An 11,030-nucleotide genomic window follows, 5' to 3' on the forward strand; every position below is an offset into this window, starting at 1 on the left:
AGTACCAACACTTTCTTGTAGCCAAGAAACCCACAGCCTTGTTCAAGGAGGCAGTGGGTCCAGTGTATGACTTGGGGTACACTGTTATTTTTCACAGTAAGGGAAAAAAGAAAGGATAGTAAAGAAGAAATAGACATTATTTCTAACTCCTGCTCAGGACTCTGAAAGGTAAAACTGAAGGATATTAACTGTTGGTCATTCATTAGTCCAGGTGACCATTGTTGAAATACCGCAACCATAACTCCATGCCCATGTTCATGAATCAACATACTAAATCTGAACTTCTAGGTGATTATATCCATAGTAAAGAGATTGGCTTTACTAAGCCTATTATTTATTCTTACTTGGTTTAACACTCTTGAAATCACCTCCCACATAATCTCTTCAAAATCCTAATATAAATTACTGTAGGCTTGCCCTTTCAGTGTATAGGCTATCTCTTTCTAGAATAAATCTTCAATATTTATATTCAAGACTATGTTGGAATCTAACTCATTTTGTACTTGAGAGCAATAAGATGTGGTGGTGAATGAGAGAAGAACCTGGAGGAGAATCAGTATCAGATTTTGATAAAGCAGTTATTGAAAATATATTATATAGCAAATAGAAGGCTTGTTCCCTCAGTTGTGGTAAACTAAAGCTGTCTCCTCAGCTAAAGTTGTTCAGAGGAACATCAATATTCAAAATTCTCAGTCTCATTCACAGCTGTCCAAATGGCCCTCTCCCATGATGCAAAGTTCCAATCTCTTCTTAAAAGTATCCTGGTACCAAGGAACTCTCTTTTGGTAATAAAACCTGATGTCTCAGTAATATATATTACCAATAATTTATACTTCATTCTAACATCTTTGAGTGGCAGACTGGGAGCTAATAAATGAAAAATAAAATCAATTTAATGAGTAGAAAACATAATTTTTAAATGAAATAATTTGGACCAAAAAAAAGAATATGTCAGAATATATTACATATAATAAAATACTAATTTTTAAATTTTAATATTACATACACACACAAACACAGATAGGGTTAAATTTAGATTTTGCCCAGCTGTTCACTAAAAAAATCAACTATTTAGCTTTTCTCCAGGTTTGAATTTTGAAAATCAAATACCTACCTGCTACATCAGTGTCATTTCCAGCATCTTTGTATTTGTGGCATGATCAATGATCTACTAACTTTGTAGAGTATCATCAGGTCTGATCAACATAATAACATGGCATGACATTCTGATTTACTAATAATATCTGAATATTTTAGTTAAATTCAGGTAAGCTTTCTAGAAGAATATCAAATTTATATTTTTAAATGCCATATACAAATTGCTTATAAATATTATCAGGAGGAAATCATACTGCAAAAATAATGATTTAATGCATTTAATTATAAAATCAATTTGCAAATAATTTAAATAGGTAAATAAATAATAAAATTTACTTAAGCTTCTGTAAATTAAGGGATATGTTAGATGTAGCTGATAAGAACAGTTGTAAACAATTTATAAAAATTCAAATAATATTACAAACCAAAATATCACTTTATAGCATCCTAATTTTAATTCTTATAAAATTGATGTAACAATTAATGCCAAAAGCGACACTAAAGTGTTTGCAGGGAAAACACGATAAAACACACATTTTAACAATGTCTCTCATTGAAAGTCTCAAATGAAACAAGTTTGGGGGAGGAAAACAACAGAAAGAACTCTTTCCATAGATGAAAAATGATAAATATTTAAAATAATGTAGGGAATGTTGTTAGGGGTTCAGAACAGCCCTCTTCAAAATGTGCCACTTTGGCATGTGGATTTTTTTGAGCTAAAGGAGACCCTTTGGGTTCAAGGGAAACAATTGTCCCTGCCTTACCTACCTTGAAGAATTTAAATTGGAGATTTTTTCCTGAAAAAGAGTTACTACCAGAGATAAATTTTATCTAAGTGATCCCATCTATATGGCAGGGCAAACATCTAATTATTAAACATCTGCTCTTCTTCTTGCCTCCGATCCTTGGATGCCCCAGGCCTCTGTCCCATTCCTTAGGTATATGGCCTATATACCTCACTTTACCTTTCTGTCTTAACCTGTCATGTATGTGGGGTTCCCATATGTACAGAATTAAATTTGATGTTCTCCTGTTTATCTGCCTTATGGCAATTTAATTCTTAGACCAGACAGAAGGACCTAGAAGGGCAAAGGAAGGTTTTCTTCCTCCCCGACACTATCAGAAACGAAAGAGAGACTTGAATGGTGATAATAATGTATGAACAACAAATCTTGATAGAAAAATAATTGGATGTAAACCCTGGGGAAAATGAAGGAAACTAATTTAACTCATGTTTCTGTTTCCTGTAACTGGGTAGTTGATGGTATGAGAGATACTGCAGGATGACACAGATTTGTTGGAATAGCTAATAATGTGGATATGTGTATTTGAGGCAGATTGAAGGGGGATTGCATGTAAGGAAGTAAAAACAGTGAATAAGGAACTGTCATTCAAGGTATTTTGTGGTGAGGGAGAATTATATCATATCTTATTTATTTTAAAGTAGAAGAGATTTGAACATACATTTACTTTGAGGAAAATTTGCTAATAGAAATAAGTAGAAGTGAAAGATGCAGGGAAAAGAAGGCCTGAGAGAGGACGTGGAATAGAGGTTTGAGCAAAGATGGTAGGATTAACCTCCAAGAAAGGCAGAGACACTGTTCTTCAGAGACACAGCTGGAAGCTCTGAAATTGTCTTCCAGAAAAGGTAGATTAGAGCTATTAGGTCAGTGTGTCCAGGTGTCTCATTCAAGAGAGCCTCAAATTTCTCAGAAAATAGTGCAATACATTGATATTACAATATATTTAAGAAAATAGTCTTTATAAAATAAACAAAAAGTAATTTTAAATCTCTTAGATACAGTATAAAACAGTGGTAAATGTGAATCTACCTGAATTTTCAAAATATAATATAGTTACCCCAATTATCCATATTTTACCTAGACAACAAGTAATGGAGCAAAACCATTTGTTACCGTCTTTTATATGTGTATATATTTAGATGAAAGCATAAAAATTGGTAGCATCTCTAGCATCTGAAGTTATGTTATACTTTGTATTATATTATTTTTAAAATGCTATAATTATTCTGACTCCAGTAAAAGCATCTAATTAAGTCTGCATCATGAAAAATGTTGATATTGCAAAGGGAATAAAATATATGGAAAATTTTAATGTCATTGATCACTTTGCCAACATTTTCCTGTAATTATAAATCAGTTTAATTACCAAATAAATACAAATAGTCTATTTCTCAGTCTTAAAAATTCACTTTTATTTCACAAGACAGATTAGTAAGTATCAATAATATCAGTTATATAGAAACAAGGCTTTTATCCACTATTCTTCCTTGCAAATATTTCAGGCACTGTATTTACTAAATAGGTAGGTGAAATAATGTTTCTTTTTTAACTGCTTATGTTACGAATTTTGTTTTCTTTTGATTTTGAAAGCAGGATATTAAGAATGTTCAATATCTTAGTTTTCTTTTTTTTATTTTTATGGTCTTAATCTTTGAGTAATAAACATAATTTTAATTTAATATGAACAGTTCTTTGCTTTTTTTTTTTTTTTTTAAATCTTCCTAGGCACATTCTTAAGTTGTGTGGTGGGAAAAGCATGAGCTGAATATGTCTCTGTTATAGATTTTCTGTTGTTGCCTAAACTGACTAAAAGTAATTTGAAGATTTCAAAGTATTTTTCCCTCTGTCACAGATATTGAAACATATCATTTTATCCCCTACTTATCATTACTATTTTCTCAGTGTAGGTTAGGAAGGTGTGGGGTATCTGATATTGAATATTTTCATGAAGTAGCAAGTGTATATTATTTAACTAGGCCCTCATCTATCTAATCACTTATCCTAAAAAGAGAATGATAACTCATATACATCCTGAGTACATTCAAGAGTAAGGCCATATTTCAAATCTTTCACTAAGAACAAACCCTTTCATTCTGCAAGTGTCCTTTCTCCTAACTTCCTTTTTAGTCAGATAATCAGAAGCAGGAATATTTCCTGGTGAAAAAAAGTAAAATAAATGTATCAATTAAAGACTTCTGAATAAAAGTATACTTTACATTTGTAAGTGTTAAAGTAACATATCAGACATGGTCTTTGATTTCCAGATGATGAAAACCTAACAGGAAAAACAATATATTTATACCTAAAATAACAAAAATGATTGTTGTCATGGATGTGCCCAGAAATTTTTCAGTAAAAGAGTCATTCTTGACTCTGAGGACCTCATAAACATTCCAGACACAGGCAGTACAGTAGATATAGTCCAGAAGAAAACCACAATTATTCTTTCACCAAATTCAAATATTGTCCTAGTCTTTGCACAGAGGATAATGGATTAATGCAAGTATGTCTGGAAGTTCCAGAATCCCTTCTTGTGCTTTGTCCTTGGTCAGCCAAAAGTATTCTGCTCTCCTGTGACAATGACAAATACAACCCCAATTCTAGTAGAGAAATTTTATGATATCAGAGTAGATTGTGCTCAAACTCTCAGCATAGGGTTCTAAATAATTAAATACCTGTCAGCTTTTAAACAGTAGCCTGTTTGTTGCATCCAATCAAGGAACCTGAAAATTGTATTACTCATTTGTTTTTATCCTAGTCAGGTGGTGGATAGGGTGGCTGGCAATTTACATGGATCTTGAATTCAGTCGACTGAATTGTGCTGCACACCATTGTGTGTTGAAGATATGTTCTGATAGTAAGAACACAACTCTCCTTTGAACCCAGAGTCTGATTTGCTTATGGGATTTCTATTAGTCGGCTAAGGCTGCCATAACAAAATGCCACAGAATGGTTGGCTTAAACAACAGAAATTTATTTTCTCATATTTCAGGGGCCTGGAAATCCAAGATCAAAGTGTCAGCGGGTTTGATTTCTCCTAAGTCCTCACTCCTTGGCTTGCAGATGGCCACCTTCTCTCTGTGTCCTTATATGGCTTTTGCTCTGTGCAAACTCACCCCTGGTGTCTCCTCCTCTTATAAGAACACCAGTTCTATTGGATTAGGGCCCCACCCTTTTGACCTCCTTTGACCTTAATTACCTCTTTAAAATCCCTACCTCTAATACAGCCACACTGGATTTAGGGCTTACACAAATGAACTTTGGTGGAAAACAATTCAGTCCATAATGATATATTTACATAATATTGTCATCAAAACCAGAGATTTATTTTGGGTTGCCTTATTACCAAATAAGTAACTCAAAATCCAGTAGATTTTTGGTTAGAAATTGCTGGCAAATACTTGTGCTAAAAGCACAATAAAAAAAATTAAGCTAAACAACAGTAACAAAGATCCACTTATTTGCCTGAAATGCTTAACAAATTATTTTCAATTCCAGTTTTTCAAGGAAAGTGTAATTACATATATGCCTCTTTTATTTAACTCATATATATAATACCAGATTATATAAGATGGTATATTATACTCTCTAATATGGTTATATGCACAATAACTGTTTCTGAAGTTCAGATAATTGGGCTAGAGTTGTTAGGAATGGTAGACTAGAGTTTCCAGAACTGATTTTGCAGACTGAATCACAAAAGCAATAACCAGGTGATTTGTGATTCCTTCTGATCCTCCACTGTAAGTGAACATAGATGCCCCTAATGTCACATTTAAGGGCTGAGAGGAATTCTCTTTGTACTTGTTTGTCTGGACACATTGAAATATAGAGAATAAAGGGGATTAGCTGAGAAAGTCACATGTAACCAAACTTATTTTCAGTTGTAATAATTTTAAGAACAGAAAATGGCATGCTAAGTCAGGGTACATGGAAAACAAAACAAAACAAACACCAAACTTTATTCTGCCACCAAAACATAAAAAAGGATCAAACACTAAGCTAAAGATAAGCCATGAATCATGCAGGTGGTTTCCTTTACTGTTGGGCAAATATGGATGTCCATGACTGAGGTGGATGGATAGATAGTAGATAAAAAAAGTTATTCCACGTTTTTGAATTATTTCCAAGTCATGTAGTGCTTCAACTCTGATGAATAAATAGATAAATGATAGAATAATTTATTTACCATCTTTATGTGATCAAAATATGATTAGTAAAATATTTGTTTTTAAGGACAATTTTAAAATGTACCAACCTCATGGTATTCTGTAGAGCACAATGTCTTGTAAATATTTTTTATTACAGGAAGACTTTTGGGAAAATGTAAATCTAAATATACAATATAATATAATATAGTATTATATAATAATTTCAGACAGCATCTTATCACCTTATATACCGCAGCGTGAATTTTGCAGACTCTTAGGTAGATATCTCATCCCTATAGTCTAGAGACACAAAAACCATTCACTCTGACATTCGCCACTTGCAATCTATTATGTGGTTCTTTGTAATATTTCTAGGTTTTGAATATATAAAGTTGTGTAGCCCTTAGCATAGCTTTTAGGAAGTATAAATCAAACCTAATTGCCGTTTGTGTGGAAAGCTAATTCTTAATATTTAACATAAAATTTTCATTCTTTAGCTTGTGGCAATTGTTCCTTGTTCTCTCTCTGCTGCCTACTATAGAGGCAACTGGTCACTTAAAGGACATTTTCTCCCCAGGGTCTTGAAATTAGAATCAGGTGATGTGTCTTAATAAATACTGTTTTAGGCATTATTAGGAGATTATGCTGGATATTTAGAATATATTTTTTCGTGTGTGAGACATAGTCAAACCTATCTGGTGTTTCAAACAAGCTGGCAGGACCTCAACCAGAATAGAGAGATTGCTAAAACACATATCCCATATATAATAGAATACAACCAAAACATATATCCTATACATAATAACTTGGTCGACTCAAGAAATCAAGTTCCTTGAACTGCTTCAGCCTGACACTGGTATCCAGAGCTGAGGCTGTATTATCTTGAATTTATTACAGCAAACTATAACTTCTGCATGACTTACGTTGTAGAATATTAGATTTTGTCAAAGTCAAAAGTCATCCTGTGAGAAAATGTTTGACTTTTAATGTATTATATAATTGTGATAAATGAGCATTAGCTGAATAATATATAGATATTATCTATATATAATATAGATAATTTTTATTATATATAATAATAGTTCATATTATAGTTCATAGCTAATGAACTAATGTTACAATGAAAACAATACTCCTCTCCAAATGTGTTATTAAGTAACACAATTTATCCTAATTCATGGCCAGCAGTTGAACTCCTCTACTCTTCCTCTTCTTCCCACTCCCTCATTCTATATGAGGACCATAGCCTATCACATAAATGACTTGACTGATTATTTACTTGTAACAGTAATTCTTTGGAGGACAGCAAAATCTCCTATTAAAGCTATTTTCAGTGCTTAAAGAAAAGGTAATCTAAAGAAAACTAAGGGAAACTTAGCGACTTACAGAATGTTTTATGAAAAACAACTTATTGAGAACAAAAGGATGACTATTGCTTTGTAATTCCTTTAAAGTTTATTCACATTTGTAGAGCCTGAAGGAGACTGTGTAAAGAAGATAAAATGAAAGCTTGGATGCCACACAAGATTAACGTGGCAACAGAGATAAGAACATTTAATCAATGGAAAACTAGTTTCATGGAGCAGATCAGATCACAGTGACTGGAGGGCAATGTACAAAGCCCATGAATGATTGCTATTTACCTTTTGAGAACAATGACAGTAATATTTTGCATTTTGATAGCTACTTTGATCAGAAGTTTCCAAACTCTTAGCATATTTTAACATATTAAGCCTTGTAAGATAGATATGACTTCAATCAGAATTTTATAAAGTGATAGGCTGCTTGAATTTCTGTTGGAGAGAATGCAAGATGAGTGGAGATTAGAGATGCTTTTGAAAACATCCCACAGCACAACGCTTGTTGAGTACAGGTTTACATTTTTATGAGAAAACCAATAGAGTTTCAAGATAATCAGAATCCTTAGCTAGGTATTAATGATATTTCCATGTAGACAGAAATATTGAAGTCTTATTGTAAAAGGGATGCTGTATATTAATCACTAAAAGTAAATAAATCTTAAGTCTTAAGGGAGCAAATATATAGCAGTAAAGTTGGAGTAGAAAAAATCAGAAACGATAGCAATAGCATCAGTTTGAATGTAGTGAGACATTATATGATTATATTATGATGAATTAGGCACCCTTATGTAGAGTAATTATAAACTAATAACTATTAGTTATAAGTAGTTAGCACAGGTATGCTAATGGACATTCATTAATATTACCTTCTTTAAATGAAAACATCTTTCACACAATTTGTAATTTCACACACATAATTAAAAATAAATGTCTTCCCTCACTACAAACATGTGAAGTACTCCAAGACTTTGTAAGCTTTAAAAAATTATTTTAATACCTTTAATGAGGCCCAGATAAAGAAGGGGAAAGAGTAGTATGGTAGAAAGAGAAGATCTTTTATAATTCTATTCATCTACTAAATGAGTAGATAGATAGATTGATGATAGATAGGTAGGTAGAAAGAAAGAAAGAAAGATAGATAGATAGACAGACAAAGAAATAAATAATTTCTCTCTACCTTACATTTAGGGACAGATTTTATATTCATTGCTTTCTATCTGAGACTGTATATAACATCATGTTTAATTTTCCATAGCTAGTCTCTGAGGGAATGGATCCTTTCTCTGCCCTGATTTTCCTTGTTATACAATATCTTTGTGCAAAAGTGTATCCGAAAATAATACTATTCACCTGGAGTTATTAGAACATGTGCTTTGAATTTATTAACTAGTTTGAACTGATATATTAAGCCCATTCTTTTATTCTTTTCAACTTTCTTATAATGAATAAATAGATTTTCAGGAGAGTTTTCTAGAATAAGGAGGAACATGATTAAGTTAAATGATTTGCTATGCAATTGAACTCTTGACTTAAATCTCATTGATAGTCTAATTAAAAGAGCTAACTTAACTACTCAGTAACATGTTGCCAAAGACAGCACTAATTATTGTTAAGGCAATTTATTACGGGGAAAAAAAGTATACAAAATTTTGAAAACATGGTGGAAAGAGACCAAAACTGAAGAAGCTGATCTTAACATTATTTAAATGACCTCAAAATTTGGGAATGTATTCAATTTTTTAATGAGTATCCAAAGCTTAAGAATGATGTACTAACTCCGCATATTTCCTATTTCAATACTATAAGCCAAGCTCAACGACTTCGAGGAGGAAAATATACTGTGCATTGTGTAACTGGATATTAACTAAGGGTCCCAGATAAATTTCCAAGAAAGCATCAAGCGAAAAGCGATACAAAAGAGTGGCAAGGATGTCTTCAGATATATTGCAGACACTGTTAATACTTAAATGACAATCACACTCCTTTCTCATACATTAACATAACCTTACTTTCATTTATGTTTTGGATTATCATATTTTTCAGGAGCTCTTCCCAAGGCATGTAGAATTGTTTTTATTTCTGAACCAGTACATAAAGCAAGAATGGAAAAGACCCACATTTCTATATAGCACAAAAAAACTCTGGGAACATATATTCCATATTTGGTGTTGGAACCAATGCTTGCTCTAAGTCATGTCCTCTAAGTGTTATTCTATGTCAACATAGAATTGCAACATTCTATGTCTAGCCACATGAAAGTGACTAATGTTATTCTACATAAGAAGAAAAAAAATTAAGACTCATGAATATATCTTTACTTTAAACATTTTTTCTGATTTTTCTTTTTGAAGTAGAGTTGATTTATAATATTGTGTTAGTTTCAGATGTACAGCAAAGTGATTCAGTTATATTTTTTTCAGATTATATTCCATTATATGTTATTACAAGATATTGAATTGTAATTCCCTGTGCTATACAGTAAATCCTTTTTGCTTATCTATTTTGTATATAGTAGTTGGTATCTGTTAATCCCATACTCCTAATTTATTTACAAATTAAACAGGTCTATTAATAACATGTTTTCTCTGTACAAGAAAAACAAGTATTAATATTTCTAATACACTTACCATTATGTAGCAAATTTAAAACATGTCAATTTAAGTACAGACCTTTATACTTTATAAGATAAGCACACTAAGTTATTACATATAAGGATTCAAATAGTGATGAAGCAAATAGTAAAATTTTATAGGATTCTTGATTATTTTATTAATATATGAATGCATGTAGATCAGACTTATTTGGGGCTTTAATTTTATTGTTTTCTCTCTATTTGTGTGTATGTGTATACATACACATACACACATAAAAAGGCAACGTGAAATTGTCATTACATTTCTCTAAATTAGACAATCTTATGAAAACAAAATTGGAATAGTGTGAATCTCTTTATTCTGAAATGTCTATTTTCATGCATTTAGCAATTTCTTGCATTTTAGTTTTGCTAAATAAAAAAAAATTTATATGCATTTTGACTGTTTTTGAATATAGCTAATCTAGACATGAGAAGTAACATTTATCAAATGTTTGATAACATAAAATCTAAGTATTTTAGTATTACTAGAACACTTAAAAAAATTTTTTTCAGGACATTAAAAAGTGCCAGTATATGTCACCTGAAACATATATCTATAAAGCTAAGTACTGAAAAACACTACAAATCTATATTACTAAAAACCTTTATTACTAAAAATAGTTTTCACTGAATTCTCAATCTCACTATAATGAGTGTCAAACATTAAATTATTAGAGCCAGTTCTCAAAAAAATGACATGAAATCAATATAGGCTTTTATGTTTTGCATAAGATGTTTAAAAGATTCAGTATTCCCTATAAATGAATGGAAAGAATCAGAATAAAAGAACTAAAAAAAAAGAAGAAATGAAATTCTTCTATTGAAAATTTTAGCTGATGATAATATTGGCTTTCAGAAATAAAAGGAAACATTCTTAAAGAATGATTTTATATTATTTTTTAAGATAATTGTGTATTAAATAGCTATCAATATTACAAAAACACAAAGAGAAATTCATCAGTATAATTATATTGCCGCATAC

The sequence above is a fragment of the Phocoena phocoena genome, chromosome 3 (assembly GCF_963924675.1).
Source record: "Phocoena phocoena chromosome 3, mPhoPho1.1, whole genome shotgun sequence".
Classification (NCBI taxonomy): Eukaryota; Metazoa; Chordata; class Mammalia; order Artiodactyla; family Phocoenidae; genus Phocoena; species Phocoena phocoena.